This window comes from Mauremys mutica, chromosome 2, assembly GCF_020497125.1.
Source record: "Mauremys mutica isolate MM-2020 ecotype Southern chromosome 2, ASM2049712v1, whole genome shotgun sequence".
NCBI lineage: Eukaryota > Metazoa > Chordata > Testudines > Geoemydidae > Mauremys > Mauremys mutica.
In genome coordinates this window covers 226,751,885-226,770,659 of record NC_059073.1, presented here as the reverse complement: position 1 = coordinate 226,770,659, position 18,775 = coordinate 226,751,885, and the positions used below count along the sequence as shown (strand labels likewise).

The window sequence follows — 18,775 nt, the reverse complement described above, 5'->3', positions numbered from 1 at the left end:
GTTTTCAATGCTACCCAGGCTTGAAACGAGCTCTTATATGAACAACTGTTTTTCAAAGCAGTGCAAATAAATATATTTTGCTGTTTAATCCAGGACTTCATAGGTATGTGACTGTGCAGAAAATCAGTATGTTGTACAACCTGTGCTTGCAAGGAAGAAGCCCTGAATAGGACAATACTAAAGACCACAAAATGGATTGACCACAACACTTTCTAGTTTGCTACACAATTTCAGTTATACTAACAGTTTAATCATTAAAACATTTGGAGACAACTCTCCTTTTGTGATTCAACATATAAGTGTATAAAATCTCCTAGGTAAGGGGAAGTGTTTATCTGAGTCTAAGTAACCACAAGACCAAGTATACTAGTTAGAAAATAGTGATGGACAAAGTTCAAGAGGTTCAAAGGTTTGGCTCACATAAGCTTTGATAAGATTAGGTGTTTATCTGAATTTCTCTGATTTTGTGAAGCTTCACAGTGACTCCATGGAATGAAGCCTGGGGTAACCTAAAGCATATGACTCAGTATCAGGAGACCTGGGTCTTAGTCCAAACATTTCCATAGCTATCTGCATGAACTATATTCTGTGGGCAAACAGACTTATCCACCCAATCCCATAGCAGCTCTCAGGCATGTGGATTGTGGCAGCTACTGCATAGTACAGGGGAAGAAGGGGATGTGGCTTACTGCTCAAACAGCATCATGTCCTCATCCTGCCCATATCCACTGCCACATGTTCCTGCACAGAAAGTCACTGTGGAGCTCAGTTCTGCAGCATGTTAGCCTGGGCACGGCATAGCCTGTGTTAAGACAGCTTTATGCCCTAAAGCAAGGGAGAATTTTGGACCAGGGTGTCTCTCTGTCAATGCTGACTGTCAATGTTGTATTTTGGCTATATTTAAACTTAATATCTCAGCATGCCCTAGATCTTATGTGTCCTAGAATGCATTGTGCTCTCCCATCCCTGTGGCTGCTGGGAAGCCCCAGAACTCATTGGGACTAAGATAGCAACTGAGCCAGCATATATAGCCAAACCTTTGCTGCAAACGGTAGAAGAATGTTAGCTAAGTGAAGCCAACAGGCCACTCGGGGGTTGGGGAGGAGTTTGAGATACTATCTCAATCTATAAAAGCAGCAAAGAGTCCTGTGGCACCTTATAGACTAACAGACGTATTGGAGCAGAAAAGGGAGTTGTTCAAGGTTGTGGCTGAAATTTGGGCTTTCCTCTTCTGTCTTGTACAGGTTCACACATCCCTATGTAAAAAATATTTCATACTTTTCATTATACTGGCAAGTTTGGGAATTTGGGTTAAGTTTGGCAAAGACTTTCAACTGAAAAAAAAGTCAGGATGGGGTTTTTTTCCCCCAACATTTTCAGGATAAACCATTTTGACGCATCCTTTCAAAATGATATTTTGCAAATGAAATGTCATTTTGAAACAACATTTCTTTAGAAAATGTCCATTCGAAACAACTTTTGAAATGTTTTGTTCACTCGAACAAAAAAAATGTTTTTTTGTCATTTTGACAAGGAAAAACCAAAACAAATTCAGTTCCAGTTTGCAAGGAACCAGGTTTTTTTTCTGGTTTGGCCACTGAAAAATATATTCATTATTCTCCTCAACTCTTAATTAGTTTGATCCCCTAAGGGATTAGACCTGTGGGGACATCTTTCAGTCTGTATCAGGAAGCCAGGTGGGGTGGATCCCAAGAGGAGGAGATGGGTGGTGATGGTCGGGGGCTCCCTCCTAAGGGGGATGGAGTCATCCATCTGCCGTCCAGACCGGGAAACTCGAGAAGTGTGCTGCTTGCCTGAAGTCAGAATTCAGGATGTGACAGAGTGTCTGACGAGACTGATCAAGCCCTCGGACCGCTACCCCTTCCTATTTCTCCATGTGGGCACCAATCATACTGCCAAGAATGACTTTGAGTGGGTCACTGCAGACTACGTGGCTCTGGGAAGAAGAATAAAGGAGTTTGAGGCACAAGTCATGTTCTCATCCATCCTCTCTGTTGAAGGAAAAGGCCCGGGTGGGACCATTGAATTGTGGAGGTAAATGCATGGTTGCACAGGTGGTGTTGGAGAGAGGGCTTTGGATTCTTCGGCCAGGGGATGCTGTTCCAGGAAGAAGGATTGCTAGGAAGAATTGGGATCCACCTAATGAAAAGAGGGAAGACCATCTTCGCAGGCAGGCTTGCTAACTTAGTGAGGAGGGCTTTAAACTAGGCTCACCGGGGGATGGAAACCTAAGCCCAGAGATAAGTGGGATACTGGGAGGAAATACAAGGAGGAGGGTCCAACAGGGGAGGCCTCCTGATTCATACTGAGAAAGTAGGACAATCGGCTAGTTATGTTAGGTGCCTGTACACGAACGCAGGAACAAGCAGGAAGAATTGGAAGTCCTGGCACAGTCAAGGAACTATGATGTGATTGTAATAACAGAGACTTGGTGGGGTAACTCACATGACTAGAGCACTGTCATGGGATGGGTATAAACTGTTCAGGAAGGACAGGCAGGGGAGAAAAGGTGGAGGAGTTGCACTGTACGTAAGAGAGCAGTATGATTGCTCAGAGCTCCAGTCTGAAACTGGAGAAAAGCCTGTTGAGAGTCTTTGGGTTAAGTTTAGAGGCAAGAACAACAAGGGTGATGTCATGGTGGGCATCTGCTATAGCCCACCAGACCAGGAGGATGAGGTAGACGAGGCTTTCTTCAGACAACTACCAGAAGTTTCCAGATCACAGGCCCTGGTTCTCATGGGGTCTTCAATCACCCTGACATCTGCTGGAAGAGCAATACAGCAATACACAGACAATCCAGGAAGTTTCTGGAGAGTGTTGGGGTCAACTTCCTGGTACAAGTGCTGAAGGAACCAACTAGGGACCGTGCTCCTCTTGACCTACTGCTCGCAAACAGGGAATAACTGGGGGGAAGTAGAAGTGGGTAGCAACCTAGGCAGCAGTGACCATGAGATGGACGAGTTCAGGATCGTGACAAAAGGAAGAAAGGAGAGCAGCAGAATACAGATCCTGGACTTCAGAAAAGCAGACTTTGACTCCTTCAGGGAACTGATGGGCAGGATCTGCTGGGAGGCTAATATGAGGGGGAAAGGAGTCCAGGAGAGCTGGCTCTATTTTAAAGGAGCCTTATTGAGGATGCAGGAACAAACAATCCCGATGTGCAGAAAGAATAGCAAATATGACAGGCGACCAGCTTGGCTTAACAGAGAAATCTTCTGTGAACTTAAACACAAAAAGGGAGCTTACAAGAATTGGAAATTATGACAGATGACTAGGGAGAAGTATAAAAATATTGCTCAAGCATGCAGGGGAGTAATCAGGAAGGCCAAAGCACAATTGGAGTTGCAGCTAGCAAGGGATGTTAAGAGTAACAGGAAGGGTTTCTACAGGTATGTTAGCAACCAGAAGGAGGTCAGGGAAAGTGTGGGACCCTTCCTTAATGGGGGAGGCAACCTAGTGACAGATGATGTGGAAAAAGCTGAAGTACTCAATGCTTTTCTTGCCTCGGTCTTAACAAACAAGGTCAGTTCCCAGACGGCTGCACTGGGCAGCACAGTATGGGGAGTAGGTGAGCAGCCCTCAGTGGTGAAAGAACAGGATAAGGACTATTTAGAAAAGCTGGACGTACACAAGTCCATGGGGCTGGATGCAATGCATCTGAGGGTGCTGAGGGAGTTGGCTGATGTGATTGCAGACCCATTGGCAGTTATCTTTGAAAACTCATGGCAATTGGGGGAGGTCTCGGAAGATTGGAAAAAGGCAAATATAGTGCCCATCTTTAAAAAAGGGAAAAAGTAGAATCTGGGGAACTATAGACCGGTCAGCCTCACCTCAGTCCCTGGAAAAATCATGGAGCAGGTCCTCAAGGAATCCATTTTGAAGCACTTGGAGGAGAGGAAGGTGATCAGGAACAGTCAACATGGATTCACCAAGGGCAACTCATGCCTGACCAACCTGATTGCCTTCTATGATGAGATAACTGGCTCTGTGGATATGGGGAAAGCAGTGGACATGATATATTTTGACTTTAGCAAAGCTTTTGATACAGTCTCCCACAGTATTCTTGCCAGCAAGTTAGAGAACTATGGATTGGATGAATGGACTATAAGGTGAATAGAAAGCTGGCTAGATCATTGGGCTCAATGGGTAGTGATTAACGGCTTGATGTCTAGTTGGCAGCTGGTATCAAGTGGAGTGCCCCGGGGCCAGTTTTGTTCAACATCTTCATTAATGATCTGGATGATGGGATGGATTGCATCCTCATCAAGTTCATAGATGACACTAAGCTGGGGGGTGAGGTAGATACGCTGGAGGGTAGGGCTAGAGTCCAGAGTGACCTAGACAAATTGGAGGACTGGGCCTAAAGAAATCTGATGAGGTTCAACAAGGACAAATGCAGAGTCCTGCACTTAGGATGGAAGAATCTCATGCACTGCTACAGGTTGGGGACCAACTAGCTAAGTGGCAGTTCTGCAGAAAAGGACCTGAGGATTACAATGGACAAGAAGCTGGATATGAGTCACAGTGTGCCCTTGTGGCCAAGAAGGCTAACTGCATACTGGGCTGTATTAGTAGGAGCGTTGCCAGCAGACAGAGGAAGTGATTATTCCCCTCTATTCTGCACTGGTGAGGCCACATCTGGAGTATTGCATCCAGTTTTGGGCCCCCCACTACAGAAAGGATGTGGACAAATTGAGAGAGTCCAGCGGAGGGCAACGAAAATGATGAGGGGGTTGGGGCACATGACTTATGACGAGAGGCTGAGGGAATTGGGCTTCTTTAGTCTGCAGAAGAGAAGAGGGGGGATTTGATAGCAGCCTTCAACTACCTGAAAGGGGTGGGGGGGTCCAAAAAGGATGGAGCTAGGCTGTTCTCAGTGGTGGCAGATGATAGAACAAGGAGCAATGGTCTCAAGTTGTAGTGGAGCGGGTCTAGGTTGGATATTAGGAAAAACTATTTCACTAGGAGGGTGGTGAAGCACTGGAATGGGTTACCTAGGGAGCTGTTGGAATCTCCATCCTTAGAGGTTTTTAAGGCCTGGCTTGACAAAGCCCTGGCTGGGATTATTTAGTTGGGGTTGGTCCTTCTTTGAGCAGGGGGTTGGACTAGATGATCTCCTGAGGTCTCTTCCAACCCTGATATTCTATGATTCTATGGGTCTGGAGAAAGTCTTAGTCAGATGCTCTTCAGTGAGGCAGAGAGAATGTAGCATTGTGGTAATTCTACTTATTTAGAATTAGAAGAAAGTGACTCTCCTTGTCATGTAACAGTGATAAAAAAATTTTGAGACAAAGCAGCACCAGTATGATCCTATAAATGATTCAGACTGCAAGGAGATATTTTAATTATGCTTAAGTTTTGTGTAGTGCAGTAGGTACCATGGGAAACCTCTTACCCTCTGACTGTGCACAATATGTTAATCAAAAGGGAGTCATCTAAATTTGGATCCACATCTCTTGCAATAGAAAGCTTGTGCATTAAACCAGTACCTTGGAGACTAGAGGATGTGGATATTTTTTGGATGTAACTATGAGCTGTGATAATCAATAAGGAGTGCTGCCAGAAAACTTTTAAAATTAGTCAGAAGTAATTCCCAAGAAATGTTTGCTTATCAGAAACTAATTTACTTTAAAAAAAAAAAAAGCTTGATATACTGTAAATATTTAGATAAGTAGTGTCAAACCAATTACAGTATTGAATCTCATGTGGGAATTGATAAGAATGGGCAAAATATTTTTGCAACACTGAAGATAAATCAGTCATCACTCTGACTTTATAATAATTCTGTGCTTTCAGCAAATTATCACATTTAATAACACTTTATGCTTGCTTAGTGCTTGTGGGTGGCCCTACTAAGAAAATGGTTACACTTTGCCCATTTAGGCCACTTGAAATCAAAGTGTTGTTTCACTGTGTACCTAAAGTAAATAAGCTTTCCAGAGTTACTTTTACTCATCCAATGTTGCTCTTGCTGTCCATCTGTTTTTCTTGCATCCAATATCAGATGTAGCAAGAGAGAGCAGTTGAGAACTCTGGAGCAATCTCAGTGCACATAGACGAAAATTTGGTTTCAAAGAGTGCCTTTAATACTCAAGGCTGAATGACGTTCTCACAGAAAATCTGAGGCTAGGGAGAATCAAAGAATTGTCCAAATGACCAGTCATGCTTTTAGCTGGCTCAATTTAGGTACCATACCTCCCATCTCGCTAGTGGCAGGAGTGTAGCTGGGGGGGGAGCAGGAAGAGTGGCCGTGCCCCCACTGACCACATTCTCCAAAAGTGGAGCCTTAAGCGCCGACTCCCTGGGTGCTCTGGGGCTGGAGCACCCACGGCGAAAATTGGTGGGTGCTGAGCACCCACCGGCAGCCCAGCTCCCTGATCCCTGCCCCGCCCTGCCCAGCTCGCCTCTGCTCCGCCTCCTCCCCTGAGCGTGCCGCTGCGTTCTGCTTCTCCTCCTGGCTCCCAGCGCTTGAGCCGTGAAACAGCTGATTTGCGGCAAGCCTGGGAGGGAGAGGGAGGAGGGGGAACGCGGCATGCTAGGGAAAAGGTGGGGGAAGAGGATTTGGGGAGGGGTCCAATAGGGGCAGGGAGGGGGTGGAGTCAGGGCGGGGCCAGGTGGAAACAAAACACAGTGATCTGGTAGGAAAGAACAGAGATTTTTTCCAAACAAAAGCTACAAGAAATTAATAAACAAAAAAACACAACGAAAAATGTGGTCTCCACCCCTGCAAGTGCTTTAAAAGCATCGTATCAAGTTGCATACCATATTGCCAAGAATAAAAAGCCTTACACAACTGGGGAAAAACTGGTTCTCCCAGCTGCAATTGACATTTGCAGGACGATGCTTGGTGACAGTGCGGCAGAGAAGTTAAAAGTAATCCTGGTGTCAGACAACACAGCCACTAAATCTCTGACATGTCAGAAAATATCAAGGCATAGCTGATCTCTCTATTGCAGTCCAGTTTATTTGCAATCTTAGAAGAAACATACCCCAGTCAAAAGCTCATGATTTATATTAGTGTCTTTGGATTTTCAAGGTGTTCAGCAAGGGGATTTGTGTTCACTCCTTCATTTCAGACCCAATCCAACATTCTACATGCACTCAGAACTCCCAAACATTTCATCAGGAGTCTTGGTTCCACAAAAAATACAGGATCAGGCCCCTGATTTTCTTCTCAAGATGGAAGAGAATTTGATTTTCTCATATTATTACAAGCTGAGAAAAAATCTTAAAACTAGCAGAGGCGGCTAAAAAGTACAACAATAAAAATATCCTGAGACTCCGTATAGTCTGGACACTGAAATGCAGAAATATGACTTGACATGCAAAACAACCACAAGTGGCAAATGAGTTTTGGATTATACCCCATCTGATCCCCTCTTGTTCCACTCATTCAGGTCACCTTTATGGAAGGGGGCTTATACGGTCTGAAAAAAACCCTTCTGGTATTAGGAAGGTAGCTCCTGGAGGCTCCAGCTATATGAGGGCCCATTGTGCTAGTAAGAGACAGTCCCCTCACTCCAAACAGACAGAGGATGGAGTATTATCCCCATTTTACAGACAGGGAACTGAGGCCCAAAGAGATTAAGTGACTCATACAAGGCCCCCCAGGTAGTCTGTGGCAGAGGCAGGAACTGAACCTACATCTCCCAAGACCCAGTCTGTTGCCTTATCTAGAAGCCCATACCCTAAGATGCAGATGCCCCCTAAAGAATGGGAAATGCTCCAGAGCTCATGTCTGCACCCTATGCTTTCCAAGATGGCAGCTGAGTTTTCTCTAGCAGCAGCAGGATTGGCTGCTTTAAATGCTGTATTTACAATAGCTCTCGCCACAGAGATTGTACCCTGGACCTGTAGCCCCACAGGTACCAACCCCCTTGAGCCACGGGAACAACCTCATTGGCTGTGAGTAAGTGGAACCAGCCACTAGGGGGCACCACACTCCCACAGCCTACCCAATGGTTACACCCATAGATGAGTGAATCTGATTCCTGCCCCCCTTTCACTAAAAATTACATCTAGCATCAGCCCCCTCTCCCACATCGGCAAAGAAGGTGGCCTGGTCCCCACTGAATCCCTCTCACATATCATGCAGTCTCCCTGCATATCTGGGTTGGTGGGGTGCTGCCTACCACCCCTCGCCACAGGTTCTTTTATGCACAATGTAGGCTCCAGCAATAAAACCCAGACACCCAATCTGAGCTGTCAGGCATCTCTCTTGCCCCTCTCCACTAAGCCTTCAGCCACTTGGAATTACTCACTGCCTTCCCGAATGGGTTTGTAGTTGATATTCTGCGCATGTCACTGGTAATACCTTTGTCTGATCTTTTGAAGACATTTTGCTGCAGTAAATGGAACTTGGGAGGGTTTTTTAAATATTTTTTTTGACTGAATGGCGCACTGGAGAGAGGTGATGGATTGATGGCTCTGGTACCTAGAGTCACCTCTGTTCCTGTAGAACAGGAGAGCAGCAGGGCCAGCCAGCCCCCCCACTCCACCCCCATGATTCCCCAATGATGGGCTTCTGTAGATAAATCTCTGATCATTTTCATATGACTTTACATTGTGCTTCTTCATATAACCTTGTAGTGGGTCTACCCACATGTGACCTTTGTTTTCATGAAACTTTGTATCAAAGCCTATATAGAAACTTTGCATTGCCCTTGGTATAATCTTATAGCCCCTAAGGATAGAATAAGATAGAAGAAAAATGTCTCTTTGCTAAGAATAGACTAAGATTTCCCCCCACCCCTCAATCGATTGCCCCGTTGAATGAATGAGGTGTGAATAAGGAAGGAGTGAAAGGCAAGCACCTCCAGACAGCTGCAACAATTGGAGAGGGGATGGAAGCCAGACCCAAGGACAATAAAACTTGTCAAGTGGGCTCACTTAGTTGTAAAACAATATCATTCTTGTGTTTTTATTTTAAGTACAAAATAAATATGTATAATGAATTTTAAAGTATGTAATTAGTAATTTGATATGTCGGGTGGCGCCTTTTTTATGTGTTCACTCTCCCTGATGTTAGAACCTGGCAATGCCACAGGCTAGTGGGATACATAAGGGCAGACCCGCGCTCTTGTACACAGCCCCAATTGACTTCAGTGGGATTCCACAAGGGTATAAGCAGTTTGCAGGGTTGTGGTCGAAGTGAGCAGTTTGCATGAGCCTGCCTCTACGATGGAATGGACTAGACTACCAAGTAGGGAGTATCTATTCGAGAAGACCAATAAAAAGGAAAGATAAAATTGTCCTGTTCATGGTATTCTTCAGACTGAGTTTTCCATGTTAGGTTTGTTTGGCCAGTCTCATCTCAGTGGTGTATTTTTATCCTGTGTAAAACATCTATATAATTTGAACTGTATTCTTTAGCATTCCAAATTTCCCAAGCACTGCTTTTGACCCTGGCAAAGAGGGTGTATGTGTATGTGCTTTTCTTCATAAGTTTTTATCATTACAAATAGACCAAATTCAAGCCTCACTTTTACATGTGAAGCCCTTTGGTGTGATTGCTGAAAGCAAGGGCTGATAAGAATTTGGTCTGGTAAATGAAGAGCAGTTTTAATGCATCTCATAACTATTTGATTGTTAATGAATCTTAACTGGTCTGGCTTTATCACATAATTCCATATAGCTGCATACAACTGAAATCATGAACTAAGGGGATTATTTATTTAGTAAAACCTGCCCTATTAAATTTGGTTAAAAATGACCTTGGGCAAGATTTCCAAAAGAGACTGGTGATTTTAGGTGCCTGGGGTTTTACCTGAGACACTTTAAGTAGGTCTAATTTTCAGAGGGTGGGTGATTGGCGCTTTCAGAAAATCAGGCTGTTTTAAAGTCACTCTAGCTCAAGGGTCGGCAACCTATGGCACGCATGCCAAACACGGCACACAAGCTGATTTTGAGTGGCACGCTGCCGCGGTCCCGTACCCCGGCCCCACTCAGCCTCCCCGCCCACTGCTCTCCCCTGCGGGGGCAGGAGGCAGAAGCTTGGTCCTGCAGCAGCCAAGCTTCCCCCCCACCCCGCTTCTTCCCCCAGTGTGGTGCTTTCCTACCCCCCCTTCTTTCCTGTGCCAATCAGCTGATGGCCCTAGCGAGGGGGAGAGGGAAGAATGGCAGCTTGCACACAGCTCTGTAGAGAACGCAGAAAGAGGTAGGGATGGGGCCTTGGGGAAGGGAGTGGAACAGGGCATATCCCTTCCAGCCCCCTGCCCTGAGCTGCTCAGGGCAGGGGGCTGGGAGTACCCCTATGGGCGGAGCACCCCAGCCCTCTGCCCTGACCCCACCCACAGCATTCTGCCCTGCACCCCCCAACACCCCCAGCCCTCTGCCCTGACCCCCCCACACACACTCAGCCTTCTGCCCTGCACCCCCCACCCCAGCCCTCTGCCCTGACCCTTGAACCCCCCTCACACACTCAGCCTTCTGCCCTGCACCCACCACCCCAGCCCTCTGCCCTGACCCTTGAACCCCCCTCACACACTCAGCCTTCTGCCCTGCACCCACCACCCCAGCCCTCTGCCCTGACCCTTGAAGCCCCCCACACACAACCTTCTGCCCTGCACCCGCCACACTCCCAGCCCTCTGTCCTGACCCCTGAACCCGCCCCGACACCCAGCCTTCTGCCCTACACCCCCACAACCCCAGCCCTCTGCCCTGACCCCCCCCACACACCCAGCCTTCTGCCCTGCACCCCCCTACACCCGCCAGCCCTCTTCCCTGACCCCTGAATCCCCGCCCTCAGGTCTGGGGTCCTGGCCACAGGCCCCGCTCAGCCCGCTGCCAGCCTAGGTAAACAGAACCCCAGGCTGGCAGCGGACTGAGCGGGCCGGTGGCGTAAGATCAGCATTTTAATTTAATTTTAAATGAAGCTTCTTAAACATTTTGAAAACCTTGTTTACTTTACATACAACAATAGTTTAGTTATATAATATAGACTTATAGAAAGAGACCTTCTAAAAATGTTAAAATATATTACCGGCACGCGAAACCTTAAATTAGAATGAATAAATGAAGACTCAGCACACCGCTTCTGAACGGTTGCCGACCCCTGGTCTAGCTGGATAACCAAAAATTGGAGGCACCGAACACCCCTAGTCTATTACGAAAATTTTGATCTTTTTACCTGTCAGAACCACCCTCCATGTATTATAATATATGTGGCAGACAATCTTGTGGACAAAATAACTCTTAATCCATGACAGTGATTTTTATGATTTTAGGGTATTTAGAATGGGGAACAATAAAGCTACCCCCCTTTCCCGCCCATACCCTCACAGAACCACACTAGATGAAAATATAATCAAGAAAAGAGGATGGCTGAGATAAAAACAGAAAATAATCTGAAAACCAAGTGTACGAACCAGCATGAAATAAAATTTAGCAAAGAAACTTCTACAACACCCTTTCCCCTCAAGGTACTAATGACCAAGAGATTATTTCCTTCTACGGAAGATAAAAGAGCAGTCATTGAGGAAGCAGCAGAAGATTATCTTTGAGAAATGAAAGATGTATAATAGGATTTCCCAGGCTATCAAGTAGAAACTGCAGCCTTCCCCTTATAGAAGGGCTGAAAATGTAGTTTCAACAATCCAGGGAGAAAATCCAAAGAAACTCCTAAATACAAGAAATAGAAACCACAATGCCGTCTCAGCCTCTAAGGAGAGAGAGAGAAACGGAGAGCTATGGAAATGGGGAGATAAAGGCCTCAATGGGTTCTTCTGATATTGCTAAAAACAGCAATCCTCAAGTGGCTTGGGATGTTATCAGAACCCAGCGTGTCCTAGCCACGGTTATTGTGTTGTGTTTTTTTTATATATTCTTGGCAAAGCAAGCTTTTAACTAAAAAAGTGTCTTTACAAAAATGGTATATATTCTGCCTCTGTTTTCTTTGCTAGATTATTAGATATTTGCTAGTAAAAGAGAAACTTGTAAATGTTTTTAAGCATATGTAATAATTTTAAGACAGCTAGGAACAGCTCATTAGTTAGAGAGAATTGTGACATTAGGCATAAATCAGGCCATCGTTCATTTCAGTTAATTTGATTTTAGCTATGAAATAATTTGTTACGTGACAGAAATTTTCTATGGCTTTTATGTACTGTCCATAGACTTTATATAGAGCAGAGTACTATCCAAGTCAGATACTTTGCCATTTCTCAAGCTTTAATGAAGTCCCAAAGGAAAAAAAGAACCTGTTTGGAAAGCATGTGTTCTCTGTCTTTGATTCATCCAGGCATTATCAATATGTGTCACATTGTGACGGGAAAGATGGCTTGCTTGAGGACTTAGAAATCTATCTTTGCAGACAGGATATTTAATTAGTATGAATCCATTTCTTGTATAGCACTAAAAATAGCACCCTGTCTTTCATGTAGAGCTTTTTCCTCAAGATTGGCAGAGTATAGTATTTAAAACAAAAGTTCTGGGTCTGTGAAAGAGAGGGAGGGATTGGGGCTGTACAGTGCTACCACAATATACACGATACACAATGTAGATTCAGAACAGAAAAGCAGTAGATTCCTTCTCTGTCAGGAACATCACATCTCAGTGTAGTAAAGTTAATGTTTGCCAGTGGCATAAAGAAACCAGAATCTGAGAAGGAGTAAAACAGGTTTTATGCAGAAAAGAAAAATAAATATAAGATGTGCACAGCCAGTGCTCTTGGGGCTAGTCTACACTTACCTGCCGGGTCGACGCGGTGAGTTCGACTTTTCGGAGTTCGAACTATCGCGTCTAATCTAGACGCGATAGTTCGAACTCCCCGCGCGCTCTGGTCGACTCCGGTACTCCACCACTGCAAACGGCGGTGGCGGAGTCGACCTTGGAGCCGCGGACTTCGATCCCGCGGCGTCTGGACGGGTAAGTAGTTTGAACTAGGGTACTTCGAGTTCAGCTACGCTATTCACGTAGCTGAACTTGCGTACCCTAGTTCGACCCCCGCCCTTAGTGTAGACCTGCCCTTGGAAAGAACATGTAATTCTGTTTTTTGAGAAACTGGCATCTTATTTGTAGGGCGTGTTAACCTTTAAAGGTTAGTTTTCCCACATTATCAAGTTCCAGTGGTATTCTTTTGTCATTAACTTCAGCCTCTTGAAAATTTAAAAGCTCTTTCAGAATTGACAGTGGTGGACGGGTAGGCAGGCAGTCATTTTATTTATCATGTAACCAAACGTTGATCAAATTATTCTTTAAAAGTCAGTATGGCAAAGGATCTGCTTTACGCTAGTGTTGTGTTCTTCCAACACAATTATCCACCATAGTAGTTGAAGATTGTGCAGCTCTTCCCACTGTCTGATATTTCAGTTTCACTTAATAGGCTAGAATGATTGTCATCAGAGTCATTAGAGCTTCTGTTCACTTGATCTGTTGATCTCCCTGCCCATGTGATCAATATGGAAGAAGTTAGATGGGATAACATTGCTTTTCTGGAAGAACTGAAAACATCCAAACCTACATTTCAAAATAAAACTGTCTATGAGCCACATCTCTGTAGTGTAAAAGAGATGTCTTATCTTGGAAATTTAAAGCCTCTGAGGTCTCTCTTCTCGAACACTCTGGTCCAATCCAGCAAAGCACTTAAGCATGTATTTAAATTTAAGCACAAGTGGTACCTACTGGCCACCAATGTCCTATCCATATGCCCGGTGGCCTCCTTGGGATACTCCTCGTTCCTTAAAGTCTCACTCCTTGACATGCTGTGGGACAATCCCAACAGTGGCGCCCACTCCCAAACCATCTAAACTGCAAGCAACCACTGAACTCATTTGTCCTGGACCTCCAGGGCTGTTCTGACCAGATCCTGTGATGTAAGAAAGTGACCCATCATTAGTGGAGCGAACTGCCTCCTCGTCCTGCCCAATTGGCTCGATTGTACTGGAATCGCCCTGTCCTTCGATGCTTGAGTCCTTTAAGGCTTACCAGGACCTCCTAAGGCATATGGCTGCTACCTTGGGTATCTAGGCAGAATTCCTGCAGAAGAATACACATAAGCTGTTAGACATTCTCCAATTATCAGCTCCAGGGACAGAAGCCCTCCCACATAAAAGCCCTCCAGCAGATTCAGTCTCTAATAGTTCTGGAGGCTGTAGAGGAGGTCCCCGGGCAGCAACAGGGACAGCAGTTCTAGTCCCAGTATTTCCTGGTTCCCAAGCCCAAGGGAGAAATGGTGCTCTTCTGGAGCCTGCGAAGGCCCTCTGGAATACTCCAGCTTCATTGCCTCCCACATGAGTGTTCAGAGAAACAGTACTTCATTCCCATGTAGGGTATTGAGGACTTCTGCTCCCACCTGGCCCCTAATTCTCTGGTGGTTACTGCAGCAAATGACAGGGCATGGCTGGAAAAGTATCAGGCCACCCCTAAGGACAAAGAGTCCAAGAAAATGGACTTTATGGGGAGGAAGATTTATACCTTTTCTTCCCTGCCAATGTGCATGGTGAACTAGCGGGTGTTGCTCTCTAAATATGACTTTGTCAATTGGGTGGCCATGTCTGAGTTCGCAGAGAAGCTGCCAGATCACTCCAAGGAAGAGTTTTTGGCAATCATTGTGGAAAGCCATAAGGTGGCCAAGATTTTGTTGCAATTAGCTCTGGACAGGGCAGATGCTGTGTCCAGAATTATGGCATCTGCTGTGACCATGAGGAGGGGCCTCAGGGCTACAGAATTAAGACATTGTACCCGATGTGTAGCAGATCATTGAGAACTTACTGTTTGATAGATGGGTTTTGTTTTCAGAAAAAAATGATGAAAACCTGCACTTTTAAAAAGACTCCTGATTTACATTACATTCTTTGGGAGTGTTTACTCCAGCTATGAAGAGAGGCCAATAGAGCAGTCAGCAGCAATACTGCCCACGGCATTTTTTTTTTTTACAGTTCTCCCTTCCTGGAAGGCAGTGGTTCTACTCACAGAAGCCACACAGTTCCTAGAGAAGAAGGTCCTCTGGTTCTGGGTTTAACCTGTCAGCTTCCCTCTTTCCCTCCCCGCCCCCCCCCCACCCCGGCATCCAGCAAGCACCCATTTTAACTCATGTTTCCAGGACAGGGGCCAGTGATGACCTCTCCTTCCCTATCCCCTCTGTTTGGGGACAGGCTGGATCCTTTTTACAGTGTTTGGGACTCAATTACCATAGACAACTGGGTCCTAAGCACCATCAGGTTTGGTTATGGCACACAGTTCCTCTCCATCCCTGCTTCCCACCCCTTTATCCCCCTCCCTCTTCAGGGATCCCTCTCATAAGACACTGATCTTTGAGTAGATTTGGTCTCTACTGGTTCTGGAGGCTGTAGAGGAGGTCCCCCTGCAGCATCAGGGGCAGGGGTTCGACTCCCAGTATTTCCTGGTTCCCAAGCCCAAGGGAGGGGTGAGATCTATCCTAAACCTCTGCGATCTCAACAAATACTTCAGATATGTGAGATTCTAGATGGTTGCCCTAGCAACCATCCTCCCTGCCTTAAATCACGATTGGTTTCTGCCATGGACCTGCAGGATGCTTATGTCCATGTAGCAATCCTCCTGACCCACAGGAGGTTCCTCAGGTTTGTTCTGGCTGGCCACCACTACCAGTATACCATGGTGCCTTTAGCCTGTCTTCCATTCCCCGAGTCTCTAACAAATGCATGACGGTGGTAATAGTGTATCTCAGGAAAAGAGAAATTCATATCTTCCCATATCTGAATGATTGGTTACTGAGGGGCAAGTCCAGAGAAGAAGTCCTCTCTCCTCTCTCCTGTCCACTTCACACTACACCTACTTGGTCATCTAGGTCTCATCCCAGACAGTGGGAAGCGAACATTAGTTCCAGCTCAAAGAATCAAGTTCATTGGGGTCCTGATAGACTCTGTGAGTTCAAGAGTGTTTCAGCCGACTGACCAATTCCAGGTGATTAGCCACCTATGTCTGGAGCTGCAGTCTCAACCCTCAGCCACAGCCTGAGTATGCCTGAGGTTGCTAGACCATATGGCTGCATACACACAGGTAGTTCAATATGCCAGGCTGGGTCGACGTCCTCTTCAGATATGGCTGAAATCAGTCCATTATCTGAATCGTCATCCCTTGTACAGACTGGTCTGACTTCATCTGCCATTTATGGGCTCCTTATGGTGGATGGTTTAGGGCAATGTGTGTCAGGGTGTTCCCTTCACTCGGTCCCTGTTGTCACTGATGTCTCCTTAATAGGTTGGGGAGAGCTGAACTGAAAGTTCAAGCCTGTGGTCAGAACAGGAAGCTTCTCTGCATATCAATATCCTGGTGCTTTGTGCCATCTACAATGCCTGTCAGGCCTTTCAGGATCACATCAGGGACTTGGCAATGCTCACCCATACTGACAATACCACTGTGATGTATTATGTGAACAGACAGGGGATCACACTCCAATGTGCTATGATAAGAAGCAATCAGGCTCTGGCAGTTTTTCATTAAGGAAAATATTAACCCTGTGGCCCATTACTTACCTGGGATCCAGAATCACCTGGTGGATTACTTCAACAAAAATCACTCCCTGAATCACGAATGATCCCTGAAGCCCATCTTCTTGCAGTCCATTTTTGCAGTTTGGGGCATCCTGATAATCAACTTGTTCATCCATGAGACTCAACAAGAAATGTCGGCTGTTTTGCCCCTGAAAGGATCTCAGTCTGGGCTCCTTGACTAATGCTTTTCACCTGAGCTGGAAATTGGCACTCTTGTATGCTTTTCCTCCAATTCCAATCATCCCAGGAACAAATTTTGAAAAAGAAAGTAGTTACAGACATAAAAGTAAATGTTAATTGGGATAAACTACAACATGTTTTTTCAAATGGTAGATCATGCCAGACCAACCAGATTTCCTTCTTTGAGATAACTGATTTTTTTTTAGACAAAGGAAATGCAATAGATCTAATCTACATGGATTTCAGTAAGACATTTGATACAGTTCTGCATGGGAAAGTTTTAATTAAATTGGAGAAGATGGGGATTAATATGAGAATTGAAAGATGGATAAGGAACTGGTTAAAGAGGAGACTACAGCAGGCCATACTGAAAGATGAACCATCAGGCTGGAGTGAGGTTAACAGAGTTCCTCAGGGATCGGTCTTGTGACTGATCTTTATCAATGACCTTGGTACAAAAAGTGGGAGTGTGCTGATAAAATTTGCAGATGACACAAAATTGGGAGGTATTGCCAATACAGAGGAGCACTGGAATATTATACAAGAAGATCTGGACAGCCTTGGAACTGGAGTAATAGAGATGAGATGAAATATAATAGTGCAAAGTATAAGGTCATGCACATAGGGACCAATAACATGAATTTTTGCTATTTGCTGGAGACTTATCAGTTGGATGTGATAGAGGAGGAAAAAGACCTGGGTGTATAGGTTGATCACAGGATGATTATGAGCTGCCAATGTGATGCAGCTGTGAAAAAGGCTAATGCGATCCTAGGATGCATCAAGCAAGGTATTGCAAGTAGAGATAGGGAAGTTTTAGTACCATTATACAAGGCACTAGTGAGACCTCATCTGGAATACTGTGTGCAATTCTGGTCTCTAGTGGTTAATAAAGATGAATTCATACTGGAATGGGTGCACCGAAGGGCTCCTAGGATGATAAGAGGAATGGAAAATCTACTTTATGAGAGCAGACTCAAAGAGCTTGGCTTGTTTAGCCTAATCTAATGAAGACTGAGGTGGGGATGTGATTGCTCTCTATAAATACAACAGAGGGATAAATACTAAGGAGGCAGAGGAGTTATTTAAGTTAAACACCAGTGTTGACACAAGAGCAAATGGATATCAACTGTCCATCAACAAGTTTACACGTGAAATTAGATGAAGGGTTCTAACCAACAGAGGATTGAAGCTCTGGAACAGCCTTCCAAGGGGAGCAGTGGGGGAAAAAAACTTAACTGGTTTCAAGACTGAGCTTGATGTTTATAGAGGGGCCAGTATGATGAGACTGCCTGCAATGGCGTATAGTTGATCTGTGACTGATAGTGGCAAATATCTCCAATGGCTGGTGATGGAACACTACATGGGGAGGGCTCCAAGTTACTAGACAGAATTCTTTCCTAGGTGTCTGGCGGATGGGTCTTGTCCACATGCTCAGAGTCTAACTGATCACCATATTTGGGGTCAGAAAGGAATTTTCTCCTGAGTCAGTTTGGCAGACACCATTGGGGTTTTTTGCCTTCCTCTGCAGAATGGGGCATGGGTTGCTTGCAGGTTTAAACTAGTGTAAATGGTGGTTTCTCTGTAACTTGAAGTCTTTAAGTCATGATTTGAGGACTTCAGTAACTCAACCAGAGGCTGGGGGTCTATTACAGGAGTGGGTGGGTGAGGTTCTGGGGCCTGCTATGTGCTGGAGGTCAGACTACATGATCATGATGGTCCCTTCTGCCCTTAAAGTCTATGAATCTATGAGTACCAAGTATCAAAAGGGTAGCCATGTTAGTCTGTATCCACAAAAACAATGAGGAGTCTGGTGGCACCTTAAAGACTAACAGATTTATTTGGGCATAAGTTTTCATGAGTAAAAAACCCACTTCTTCAGATGCATGGAGTGAAAATTACAGATACAGGCATAAATATGTTTGTTAGATCTCTATCAAGCATTCTTAAAACTACAATACAATACCCACCCGGGGAAGTGAGGAAACAGATTGACAGAGTGAGATGGTTACTCAGAAGTCACCTACTACAGGATAGGCCCAACAAGGAAAATAGAACACCACTGACCATCATGTACATCCCCCAGCTAAAACCTCTCCAGC

The 18,775-nt window shown here is 45.2% G+C and overlaps 1 protein-coding gene across 3 annotated transcripts in view; it reads left to right on the top strand.

Moving 5' to 3' along the window:
* The window catches only part of KCNH8 (potassium voltage-gated channel subfamily H member 8), a 371,011-nt gene that overhangs the window by 303,119 nt on the left and 49,117 nt on the right, over positions 1 to 18,775 (top strand). The window lies entirely within an intron of this gene.